Raw genomic sequence first — 13,210 nt, forward strand, 5'->3', positions numbered from 1 at the left:
GTCCAATGGGCCAAGAGTGCTCTGTGTTAAAAGTGCACTACATATTTCTGTGTAGGACGTGGGGTTTGCCTGCCAGAGGAAAGAAACTCTGCCAGAGAGGTCTCCTCCCACACTGGTGTTCCTGGATAACTGGAGACGGTCCTGCTTGCCTGAAGAAAATAAAGCCTAGGATTGCTCCTGGTTTTCTCCAGATCTTTCAAGCTCTGTCAACATTCCCAGAGTCCAAGGCAGCCCATGCAGGCTTCTCTCACAGCTCCCATCCTTCTCTTCTGCTCCCTACCATGAGAGACCTTCAAGACTTACACACCCTTCTAAGAGCAGGATTTCTTTGATGGGATGCTTCCTCATGGCTTCCCTGCCCCAGTCCCTACCTGGGAAATCTTATTGACCTGCCATAACAGATATTTCTTCCTCAGCCACTTTACCAAGTGTCGTTGTACCCCAGTGTTTGTCCTGGGCTCGGCAGCAATGAGGCTCCCAGTGCTGGTGATGGACAGACTTGAGGGATCCTCTCACATTGTCCAAGTCCTCCACGCCACAGGGACTCCAAATGTGAGTTGTGCCTGGTCATGCTGTGGGACAGCAGCTCTCTTGGGGCAGCCTAAAAGCAAAGGCAGAGCTGGAGCACTGCCTGGTCACTCCTGACTCCCTTGTACCCCAGACTCAGGAACCTTTTGGCTGACCCAGCGCATGAGACCCGCTCCCAGGAGACCCCCCATCGTGACATCCAGGTCTGCTCCCTCTCTCTCCCTCTCCCTGCAGCCCTGGGTCACGTAACGCGTGCACAGCACAGGCCAGACAGACTCTCTGGCAGACTCTCTGGCATCGTTTTTTCAAGCTTGATAAATGGGGCCAACTCCTCCAGATTGAACTCAAGAAAATACCATTATCTGCTGAGCAGTGACTCAGAGATTGCATTGCAACATCTCGTTGGTAATGTCAGATCGCAGGCAATGATATTAAAAATGAGCATTTTACCCTGGGCAGGGTATTAACTGTGAAATGAAATCTGTATTTATTGCCTTCAGCCACGAGCGTCGAGACTCTTCCAGAATAAATGTTTTCAGTTCCGTGCAGGAAGATTCTGCCATTTATAGGCCAGACGTTTCTAACCCATGTGCACAGCCAGGGCGGTGGGCTGCCCTGCCATGTGATGCCATGGCAGGGATGATGAGCTCACACCTCGTCAGGCTCAGCGGGTCTGACACACACCCCGACCTTCGCGGCCACTCGTTCCTGACTGGGTGTAAACACCAGCCACGTGCACTTCATGGAATCATAGAATTACAGACTCACAGAATATCCTGAGTTGGAAGGGACCCATAGGGGTCATCAAAGTCCAACTTCTGACCCTGCACAAGGCAGCCCTAAGAATTCCACCATGTGTCTGAGAGCATTGTCCAAATGCTTCTTGGGCTCATTTGTCTTTGGCCAGTGCTGAGCAGAGCAGGACCCTGCAGTGTGAGGATGGAGGGGGCTGTCTTGGAATGGGCTTTGTCCCCAGCAACATGGCATCAGCCCTGGCACCACCCTAGCAGGGCTGGGGCTGGCATGGCATCACTTGTCAGTGACAGTCAACGTGTTTCATCCATGACAGTGTCTCCTGTGGGCCTGGCACGGGATCGTGTGACATCCTCCAGGACAGGAGTGAGCACAGTTTCCCAGCAGTGGGGCAGCCCTGCTGTGAGACCCCCAGCTTTCTCCATGCTCAGCTTGGATGGACATGCAGCAGCGAAGTGGGTCATGGATTTCATTTGCCCAGAGGGAGTGAGATGCCTGTGAGCCTGGCACATGCCCAGGGAGAGATGCCTGGGGCCCTCAGGATCCTGTGCCAGCACTGCACCCAGTGTCAGGGCTCAGCCCTCCCCCAGGGTGGGTCACAGTAGCTTTGTGTGCCCCTCAGCACAGCCCTGGGAGGGCACAGCCCAGCCCTGGGTTGGACAGAGCCATGGGCAGGAGGATGAAGGTCCTGCAAAAGGCGGGTGCCACGTACACCTTGGGCAGACGTGGCACCAGCTGTAAGAGCTTCTCTTACTGGACTGCAGGTTTTGATCCTCAACTGTCCCCTCCTCCTCTGCCTCTCAGTTCAGGAGCTTTTCTGCTGAACCAGAGAGTTTCACTGAAATGGCTGCTTTGCACAGAAAAATGTCTGTTCTTGGGGGGGGAAAAAATCAGTCAAGTGAGTGCAAGTGTCAGAATCAAAGCTGGGTGGCTTTGTTTGGGAGCAAGTGGTTTATCAGTGACGTTTTTCAGTTGAAAACCAACAGAGAGGGATGTCTAATGTGAGGGGCAGGCCCTGAACTCTGCTCTGGGGGGACCAGGGACAGCAGGCAGGGAATGGCTGGAGCTGTGTCAGGGCAGGCTCAGGTTGGATCTCAGCCAAAGGTTCTTCCCCCAGAGGCTGGTTGGGCACTGCCCAGGCTCCCCAGGGCAGTGGGCACAGCCCCAAGGCTACCAGAGCTCCAGGAGGGTTTGGCTGATCCTCTGGGGCACAGGGGGTGACTCTTGGGCCAGGAGTTGGACTGGATGATCCATGTGGGTCCTTCCAACTCAGCATATTCTGGGATTCTGGGATTCTGTGATTCTGTGATGATGTTCAGGTTGATTCAGACTGAAATTCCCTGCATGAAATATCTTTTTTTTTCTTTTTTTTTTTCTTTTTTCCTTTCCTTTTTTTTTTTTCTTATTTCTGTTTTTTTTTTTAGCAAATTTTTAACAAATATTTGGAATGGTTCTTAGATTGGGTTGAGCTTTTGTTCTGGAAGAGTTTCTGATAGTGCCTGGCTCTCTCACCAATGTTCCCCAGGGTGCATTTCCTGGAAGGTGGGAACCATGCACAGCTGTACAAGATGTTGCCAAATACACCTGCAATTTCCATAGTGGCTGTTCATGGGGAAATTCTGCCAAATCAGCTTTCCAGTGATGTTTCCAGTGGCTTGAAATGCAGCAAACATGTCCAACTCCTTGTTCAGAGGCTCTTAAGTCTGTGCTCATACTGGAAGGGGAAAGAAAATGAAATGCTCCAAACTTTCTTTGCAAGTCAGCATGGTGTGGTTTGCATTCCCTAATAATGGCAGCACAGCTTGAGATAGCAGCACTCCCAGGATGGGTTGTGAATGACCCCATGGTGCTGCTTTTAGGACATGTGGTCACAGCCCCAAACCTACCAGAGTTCAAGGAGTGTTTGGACAACACCCTCAGGCACATGGTGGGTTTTTTGGGCTGTGCAAGGCCAGGAGCTGGACTTTGATGATCCTGGTGGGCCCCTTCCCACTCAGAGTATTTGCTGATTTGTGCTGTGTCCCAGGGTGGTGCAGTAGGGAGCCCAGGGTGGTACCAGCAGTCCCGTCTCACAGGCCCCAGGTCTCAGGGCTCCCCAGATGCCCTCTGGGGACACACGGCTGCTCTCAGGGTGAGCAGGGCAGGGCCCCTGCACCCTGACCTGGCTGGGGATCCCTGAGTTCTGCCTTGGCTGAGTCTGGGCTTTGCTGGCAGTACCCCTTACTGGGGTCTGCAACTTCCTCATCAGGGGAATTGGAGCAGCAGCTCCATCTCTGCTCAGTGTGAGCTGCAACAACATCCAAGGGAACGGTTGGAGCTGTGTCAAGGGAGGGTTAGGCTGGATTTTAGGAAAAGGTTCTTCCCCTGAAGGTGGTGGGGCACTGAACAGGCTCCCCAAGGTAGTGCGCACAGCCCCAAGGCTGACACGGTGTTTGGACAACACTCTCAGGGACAGGGTGGGATTGTTGGGGTGTCTGTGCAGGGCCAGGAGTTGGACTGGATGATCCTCGTGGGTCCCTTCCAACCCAGGAGATCCTATTATTCTGTGATTCTGTATATGGGCCACCAGACTGTTCCAAGTACAAGTCCTGGGCTGTGTCTCGGCCAGCTCTACCCAGAATTCTCCAAAATGTACCTGTTGTCCAAGTTCGTTGTCCAAGGGCATGTGAACAGGGCACCCCTTACTGAGAACACAAACTCCCAGGGGAATGCATCCCATACACAGCTCCCTACAACCCTTCTGCTGGGCTCCTCACTCCTGGTCCGCCCCTGCAGATGTGGGCACCTCAGGCTGGGATGACCCGAAGGTCTTTTGGGATGCCGAGATCCATCGCCTACAGCTGCTGTGTCCTCCTGGACATCCCAGGGGTGTTACTGGTGGCCACCATGGTGCCATTTATCAGACTGTGCTTTCACCTGCTCAGAAGAGACTTGTGGGTGCACAAAGCCATGACCTCAGAGACGGACTCAAGGTGAGGTTGCCCATCCTAAAGAGTAATTACAGAATCACAGAATGGTTTGGATTAGAAGGGACCTTAAAGATTATCCAGTTCCACCCCTCCCCCCCACAAGCAGTGGATAAGGGATTAGAAAGATGCCAATAGTCTTTTGAATGTTTCCTCAGCAAGTTGTTTAGGGGTGTGTTAAGGTAGTACCAGGCTCATGTGTGTATCCCTAGAACTGGGTAGGCTTTTTAGGAGTTTAACCAGGAATTTTCTTTGCTTAAATGGCTGTTTGGGGAGTCAGTACTTCTGTCTTGTACTGTATTTTACTCTAAATTATTGGGATGTACTTCCAGTACTGCAGCACAGCATGGCTTTTGTCTGATTTTTGTACTGATTAAAAAAAATCATTAAACATTAATGTTTAGTCATGGAACATTAAACAAGAAAGGTGAAGGGAACATTCCTCCAGTAAGGATGTGAGCTGATCTAACTTTCTGGAGCTGTGAGTACCAAGCTTGCACTTACAAAAATGAGTGATCATGGAAATTTCATTGATCTCCTTGTCCAAGGGCCAGAACAGAGTAACTTCTGCACAGCTGACCAGGTCAGGCTTGTGGTATTTTAATTTGCTCTGCTGTTATCCAGAAGAAATACATCTCCTGAACCCATGGTGTGTTCTCCTGAATGTGGATGGTGCACAGTTGTCTGCCTCATCTACTGCTCTGTCCCCTGTAGGATGCAACTGTTCTTCACTAGTCAGTATTTTTAAAAAATTCTAGGACTAATGGTTGGTCTTGCTGTGACTTTTCATAGTGACATGAGCTGAGAGCCCTGAAATGTCAGTGCCATGAGGAGGCACCTCTGTGCTCTGCCATTTGTTGGGCAGGCAGAAAATACCAGCTCCTAAGAGAGGACTTTTTGGGAAGAGCGGTGACTCAGGAAAAGCTGGAAATTGTGAGCACAGTGAGTTTCTCCTACAATTTGCTGCTCAGAATATATGGAAAAACAGGATTTTGGACACAACTGATAGTACCCAAGACTGTGCAGAAGAGATCCCTGAATCAATTACTAACATTTCTGTCTAGTAGTGCAAACCTACAGTATCTCAGGGCTTGGCTAAGTGCCTGCAGAGCACAGTCTGTGAGTTGATCTTGGTGAATTACAATTAGACAGATGATGAGGATATTTGCAAAACAATAGCCCAGGAATGGAGAGAAGCTGTAGGAGAAGAGGACACCTCCCCAGCAGTGATAAAGATCACTTTGGAAGTTTTCAGGGAAGAGCTGTGGAGGAGATGCTGGGGCAGAAAGTCCATTTGCATGACCGTCAGCAAGGAGGAGGTGGACATGAGCAGGACCTTGTGTTTGCAGCAAAACGTCTCCTGCTGGTACAGGATGTGGAAGGCTGTTCTTCTCACATGGGGTCAAAGACCATTGTCTGGCTTGAAATCTCCCCAGGAGGTGCCTCTGGCTTGGTTTGGCATCCTGGTACAATGAATGGCTGGGAAAACCAGACAAGAGGAGAGGTTTTAACAATCAGCTTGAGTGGACCAGTTACTGCCAAACTTATCCCCATAAAAAAGAGACTCGGTGATCCAAATCTGATACCAGCTCTTGATGTGTGGCTTGGATCCAGGCACCTCTCTGAGTTGGCCTGAGCAAAGCTAAGAGCTGGGGGGAAAGGACGAAGTAAGAAACCCCACCTGAACTGGCAGAGGGTCTGCAGAGACTCAAGTGACGAATGTGGCTGAGTGTCAACGAGGGGTTCCAGGATAAACTTTCACTGAGTAAGCAAATAGTCACTCTTGGGGCTGGAGATCAGTGGGGAAGGCCAAAGGCACTCCAAGCCTTGAAGTTTGCCACAGATCCCAAATCTTTTCTGGCAGAGACTCACCTGAGAAGGAGGGAGCTGTGAGGGAGGGAGCTGGACACTGGTTGAGATACGGAACCATGTCTGTTATTGATGGCGGAAACCCGGACACGAGTCCTGGCCAGAGAGTCTTTGAGCAATTAGAAGAAGTGATATGTCCTGTCTGTAAAGCAAGAGGACTGGCAAGAAGGCAAAAATTAGAAGAAGCCAGTGAGTTACATGCTGGCACCTTCCAAACTCCCCATTTAAAGGCCCTTCCTGATTTGCAGGGCTGGTCCGAGCTGGCAGCTGAACCATCTGAGGGAGGGTTGGTCCCATCACCCCATGGCTCCTGTCACCACCTGGAACCATCAGAGCTGTCTCCAGCCCAGGCACTGCTGCTGACAGGGCTGCTTTTAGTGTGGTGAAGAAAACACAAACCCAATATAGTATCCACACCCCACAAGCAAATCCTGCAGGTCATAGAGTGGGCACTCCTCCCGGGAAGCAGCCTTGAGGACTTGAACACTCTTCTTCCTCCAGAGCCCAGAGAGCATCACACAGGGGATTCTGGGAGTTTATAGACCCAATGGATGAAGAAAATTTCTGCCTGGATGCACCTGGGCTCTTCACACAAAGTACATCCTTAATTCCTGCGGTAGGGAAGGAGGGTCTCACAGCAGGGTTTACAGTGGTTCCCCAAGAATTCCAAGTCTCCAGCTGTTCCCCAACCCCACATTGCTTACCCTGGGTGGTTTTCCATCAGAATGCTGCATCTGCTCTGCTTTCTTCCCAGGTTTTTTCTTGCCGTCTCCCCTCTTGTGCCCAGCACTGTAGAGGCAGAAAGCAAATGAAAACCTGGTGGCTGAGCAAAGGAGCAGGAGGGAGGGCAGGATCAGAAACGCTGTGATGTGTCAGAGTTTGCCTGTTTTTCTCTCCTCTCTTTGCCTCTCAGCCCCTGAAGAGCAGAGCTATTGCTCCTCCTGCATCACCAGAAGTGTTTTGCTTTTGTACAAGGGACAGGGCCTTGGAAAGCTGCCTGTCAGGAAGGGTGAGGCTGAAACAGGGAACAGGATCAAGGACTTGGTTGCTACTCAGCTGCTGTACATTTGCCACCTTTGGGTAGTGCAGATCATCAGAAAGGTTTGGAGTCTTTATCCTGGGATTCCAATTGCTGCCTAGAAGCTTTTTTGGGAATAACCTACACTCTGCCTGGAGCTCTTCTGCCTTGTTTCTTGGAGGTGTTGTTACTCCTCACTCCAGGATGAATTGACTCTGGTCCCAGAAGCCTCTCTGGTTCTGGCATCACAGCTCTTGTCCATCAGCCTAGCAGCCCTTAACTCCAGTAGGAATTGTGGGGTGCTGCAGGATGTGGTAGCAAGGCTGAGCCCACTGAATCATCCATTAATCCCAGATCTTTGCCTTTTCTGCTGATTCATGTGGCTGCAGCATTGAGGCCTTGAGCTGCCATCTTGCAGACATGTGTCAGAGTGTGTCACACCTCTGTTATGGGCTCTTATCTCCCCTCACTTATTTGGTTTCCTGTATCCACTGAGCGGTGATTCATGGTGCCTCCCCCAGTTGTGTGGGGTGCTGGGCACAAGCTGCAATTAAAAATGGCTTTCAAACTGTCAAGATAATCCTGTATTCAGCTGAAATGGATCCTCATCAGCTCGAGCCAGGAACCACAAGGGACCTCCTGTGATTTCAGTGGGGTTTCAGCTTTCTCTGTTCCTCCCTCAGGCTGGCCCAGAACACAGTGTACTGGATAGAGGAGATGACTTTTCAGGGGTCATCACATCTAGGAGGCGACACAGAAGCTACCTGAGTCTCTCTGAAATGCCTTTTCCATCCTACCTCTCTCCAAGCTCATGGCCAGCACCGCTTGGCACTTGGCAGAGCATCGGAGCTATGTCTGCAGTGTGTGCTGGGCCCAGGTCACTGTGCTGCTTCTCCTTCCTCCACCATCCCAGGCTGTAGCTAATTTTTTCAGAACACATTCTGCCCCCGCTCTCTGGACAGGCTGCACCACTTGTCTGCACAGAGGTGGCAGAGTAAAATTTGCTGCAGCTGCAGCCTGGGCTCCTCACTCTGCCCAGTGCCGAGAGCCCCACTGGACCTCAGCTAGTCCTGTTTGTTCTTGCTTGGTACATCCAGTTGTGATCCTGCTGGAGATCCCTTATCTTTCAGTACCTCCTGATGCTGTGCTTTCCTGAGTGATGTAAAAGTACACTTTCTCCTCATTAATTATCAGTGTTTTGTGGAGACAACTTCCCTCATGGCTGGAGGTATGGTGTGGTCTGGGTGACCTCCCTTCTAGATGGGAAGGACTTTGCCATGTGATTTTTAGGGTAAACCAGGGAATATGCATCACAGCTCAGGGGTTCCTGCCACATGCTCGAGGGTGGTTCATCCCTCTCTGTGTTTTCTCCCTGGTTTGCATTAGATTCCATCCTCCAAGGATTCAACTGAGGCAGGTGGTCCAGCACTGAATTAGGAGCATAGCAATCATAGCAGTGGTAGTTTGGCAAAAAAGCCTGGCAGCTCTGCCCACAGCAAAACTGGGGCAAAATCCCTCAGGTGCGTGCCAAGCATCCTAAATCCAGAGCAGCAGCCAGCACTCAGGGAATTCTCCCTTGCTAGTGTTGAGCATGGGTACATGGATGGTTTTCAAGCCTCTTCCTCCAGCACTTCCAAAGCAAACACTGTGTTTTCCAGGGAAGATGTGCTGCACGTGGGTGGGATGAGGATCTGCAGGGGAGCTCCTGCTGTGTTCTCAGGGGTGCCTGTGCTCCCCAGAGCTGCAGCAGCGAGGCACGCTCGCCTGGCTCTCCAGCCACTGGCTCTGCTACCAGAGCAGCCGCTGCCAGAGCTGACTATTCCTCCTGTGCTGCATTGGAGAGAGCAGCTGGCAGCCACCTCCTCAGTGAGAACTAAACACACAAGCCAAGCCAGCGTGGTGCAGTCCCCAGGAGACTGGGCTGGCTGGGAACACCGGGCTCGGTTCTGCCGCCCAACCTGGCGCTGAGCTCACACACATCCCAGCCCTTCCTTCAGAGCTGGAACTGGGAGCAGGGGGTAAGCTGTTGGGTGGGTTTGCTGCACTGTGTGTTCCTGCACCAAGTCTCTCCCTTGCAGAGAGCAGCACAGGCATCTTGTAAGGTGCAGGATGTTCGGGAATGGCTGGAGCTGGGTGATGGAAGCAATGAAGGTGGATGCTGCCCTGCCCTCCCTCACGTGGCTGGTGTCATCCTCAGGTGCTCAGCCCAGAGATGAGCTCAGTTTGTTAGAGCATGTGCTAATAACACCAAGGTCGAGGGTTTGATCCCTGTAGCAGCCATTCATTTAAGAATTGAATTCAATCGTCCTTGTGGGTCCCTTTCAACTCAGAATATGATTCTGATTCTGAGCTCTGTGCTCGGGCACGGCTTGTGGTCTGAATTGGAGCACAACTCATGCAGGAGCACTGGCAGAGCTCTTCCCCTGAGTCAGGGCGAGAAGCTGCTTGCACTATTCCCCCCTCATCAGGACGCCCAGGGGGCCACGGTCCCACTGCGCCTGGAGCTCCAGGCCTGCGGGAAGCCGAGCCTGTGGAGCTGCAGTGTGCATGGGCTGCAGGGCTCCCACGGTCCCTCTAGAGGTTTGTGAGTGTGATGACTCCAAGCTGCTGGTGATGATTTCCAGGATGAGGGATGTGAGTGCTACTGAACAGTGTGAGGAGTGCCGCAGGCACAGTTCTTTCACCAAACACCCACGCTGGCTGCACTCTCTGCAGAGTCTCTGAGTTTTCAGAGAGGAGATGTTTGGTGTGCTCAGCAGCTTCCTTTCCTTCCTAACTGGAAGAGGGCATCCAGCTGAGATGATCACTGAGCTCACAAATATCACTGGGCTCTCATATGGCTTTGGCAGACCCCCAACACCAGAACTAAGAGATCCAGGTAACCCACTCCCTCCCACAACCCAACCTCAGGGAGAGGGCTAGGCAGGAAAGCCCAGATCTTCAAAGCCGAAGGATACACTTTTGTCCTGTCCTGAAGCTCCTGAACACTGGGTATGGGGGAAGGAGATGTGAGTCTTTCTTCTCATGCCCCTTTGTTCCAGCCTCAGACTGAGGTGTCCTGCAGCTTGTGTGGCACCATGGCTGTGTCCCGTTGAGGTGGCCCAGTTTGGTGGAGCAGTTGACAGCAGTGGGTGTTTCTGGATCACAGGGGTGAAAAGAGACCGCCCATGGGAAGGTGAAGGGGAGTTGCCTCCCCAGGGAAAGCAAATCCAAATCTATAAGGCTACTGAAGGGTGCATTCATCAGAGTGGCTTTCCAGGCCTGCCGTGTGGTCAGGCTGTGCTGTGAGCCAAGCCAGGCCACATCCACAAGGACTTGGCCACCCACCCTCAGGACAGATGCTTCCATTGGACTGCACGTTATTACACTGCCGTGGGCTTTCAGAGCTTCCCTTGTTCTTGGAAAGATGCTGTGTTGTACTAATTAGTAGGAACATTCGGAATAGATGTACTTTGCAAGTCCTGCTGCTTGTGCCAGTCCCCATTTTTCAGTTTGATTTAAATAACGCCCGCTCTCCCTGCCCAGAGCAGCTGAAGGCACTGATGCAAAGTTGCATAACCCAGTGCTGCTTGTGTACATGCTTGAGAAGAAACAGCCACGGAAAAATCCTGTAACATTCCTCGGCTGGTCTGTCTCCTGGTATCAAAGCGTTTCCTGCTGTGCTTTTACCTTTGAATCTTAATCCGAAGGCTTTGTAGGAGTGGAGAGAGGGGGTGAGCCAGGGCTCTGTAAAGACCCCTCTGAGGAGAGGGTGGGTAAAGCTGAGTCCCACTGTGTCCTCCAGAGGAGCAAGAGATCCCTGGTTGGTGTCTGACAGGAGGAAATCTGTCCCCTGGGCTGTGCAAAGCTGTGGGTCCTAGTGGCAGAGTTGGTGCAGATGTTGTTGCTCACTCTGCCTTGGTTCCCTGGGGAGGACCCACAGCTCTGAGTCCTTGTGTTCCTCATAACCCTCCTCTCATTCAGCAGCCAAAGACTGGTGTGTCTGGAAAGGCAGCCCCAAAAACAGCTTTTATATCAGAAGAGCACATTTCAGCCCTTACCTATTCATTACCACTCCTGCTATGTGAGCCCCCAGCCCAGGTACAGGTGGCTGGACCAGTTTGTAGTTAGAAGCAAGTCAGTTTGTTTTCTCGTGTTCTCCTCTGCTGCCCTGTGTGACTGATGGTTGGGATTCCCAGGGAAATAGCAGCACTCAAAGAGCAGATCTTTTTCCTTCCTGGCCTGGGCTTGTAGGATCCAAACTGTCAGCGCTTGAGGCAGGTGCTGAGGTGCCCTCTCCCCATGGTGGGCACTTTTTGCCCATCTCCTCTTCCCAGGACAGTCTGTTTTCTGGGAAAAAGGAAGATCTGGGCAAGGAAACTTGATCAGAGCAGAGCTGAAATTTCCTGTCCCAGGAGGAATTACTGTCCCTTGCAGAGGTGCCAGGGCCTTTTCCTGATGGTGTCCAGGATGGGAAGGAGAGCAGAATGGATCTTCACGTGGTGGGTGTGAGAGTGGAGAACATGGTGTCAGCTCTGCACCCCCAGGGTGGGTGAGTGCCCTGCTCCCCCCCAGGGGCACCGGCAGGTCTGGCTCGTCAGGAGAGGAGGGAGGGCTGTTCCCACTGCTGTCCCCTGGCATGGTGGTGTTTGGAGGGGTGGCTGCTGCCCAGCCTCTGCTCTGGGAAGCTGTGCTGCATCTCCTGGTCCCGAGCCTTGCAAAGACAGCTATGGGCTTGTCTGAAGGCCCAAACATGAGTTTGATATATCTGCTAGCCCTTGGGAGCACAACCTGGTTAGATCAGTGCTTTGCCTGGTATGAGGGTTCTGGGGACACTAAAGCCAGCCACGTGCTGGGGGACACCTCCCCTGAAGCAGCAATGTGCTGTGGCACTGCCTGCCCTACTTGTGGTCTAGTGTGGACCCTGCATGGTGGCAAAGGATGAGAACAGGGAGCCCCAGGGACATAAAGCACTGAAATGTCTTAGGATCCTCTTCCTCCTCACCCTCAGCTGGCTTAGCAGCCTTTCCAGGACAAGGAACAGGTGGAGTGTGCCTGACGCCCACAGGAAGGTTAAACACAGAGTAACCATGAGAAACACTATGAGAACTCCACAGCCAAATGATTCGTGCATGTCCCCATCCCTCCCAAAAACTGAACAAATGCTGGAAACAGTTGCCACCTAAAGTGGCTCTGGACCCTGATCCTGAAGTAACCCAGGAAGGAATGAGGCTTTATTTCCTGCTCTTTAACATTTCTGTCACATCTCTGCAGTGTGTGCAAGGGCTGCCTTCCCCTACAAGCAGCACAGACCTGTGTTCAGGGGCCTTCCAGCCCTGAGATAATCCACTGAGTGTTTGACACTGAACATGGAGACCCACATATGCTTCAGATGGAAGCCCTGCTCAGTCCTTGCTGACAGAGCATCACCCCACAGCAGCTCCTACACCTGCCTGAGTGCCAGTGTGTGTAACGGAATCCACAGGAATTGATGAACTCCACATCTCTGCTGAATTAAGTAGGTGTGAGAAAGGTTACTCATGTGAACTGGTCCATGTCCAGCTCATGTGGGTGTCTCTGAAGTGTCAGAGACACTTCTCCCAAAGCAGACCCTGCTCCTTGGAGAGCAGAGATGGCAGTTTATTGCCATGTACCTTGAGTGTGACATTTGGGCTTTGCCAGCCCTCACTCCAGGCAGCACCTTGGCTCAATTGTATGGGTTCACTTTATGACTCACCCTGCAACTTGATGCATTGTGTCCAGATAAAAGATACTTTATCCCTATGATAAGACCGGACAAAGATGATGTCAAAATAAAAGAATGTTTTCTCATCCGAATAAAAGTTGAAGCTGCTGGTCTTGGGGTTATTTTGCTTGAAAACCTCCAGAGAAAGCAAGACTTTGAGTTTTTACCATTTATAGTTAGTTTCAGAAAATTCTGCATGTGAGGTTTGCTATCTGCCTTCCTCCCCTCATTTGGAGAGGAGTGTGTCTGTGGTGGTTGTCTGGGACCATGTTGGGGCTGCAGGGGTATGTGACCACCTGGGATGGCCCCAAACTCGTGGGACACTCCTTGGGTAGGGAGGGGGTAACTCTG

At 51.8% G+C, this 13,210-nt stretch overlaps 1 long non-coding RNA gene across 1 annotated transcript; it reads right to left on the reverse strand.

Moving 5' to 3' along the window:
• Positions 1–2,821: 2,821 nt before the first annotated feature.
• Positions 2,822–6,875, reverse strand: LOC113958309. Its single transcript, XR_003531471.1, has 3 exons — positions 6,821–6,875; positions 6,120–6,258; positions 2,822–2,995 (listed from the first exon to the last, which is right to left on the reverse strand). It is a non-coding gene; the product is annotated as an uncharacterized LOC113958309 (long non-coding RNA).
• Positions 6,876–13,210: the final 6,335 nt, after the last annotated feature.

This window comes from Corapipo altera, unplaced genomic scaffold, assembly GCF_003945725.1.
Source record: "Corapipo altera isolate COAL_440 unplaced genomic scaffold, ASM394572v1 103, whole genome shotgun sequence".
NCBI classification, from domain to species: domain Eukaryota; kingdom Metazoa; phylum Chordata; class Aves; order Passeriformes; family Pipridae; genus Corapipo; species Corapipo altera.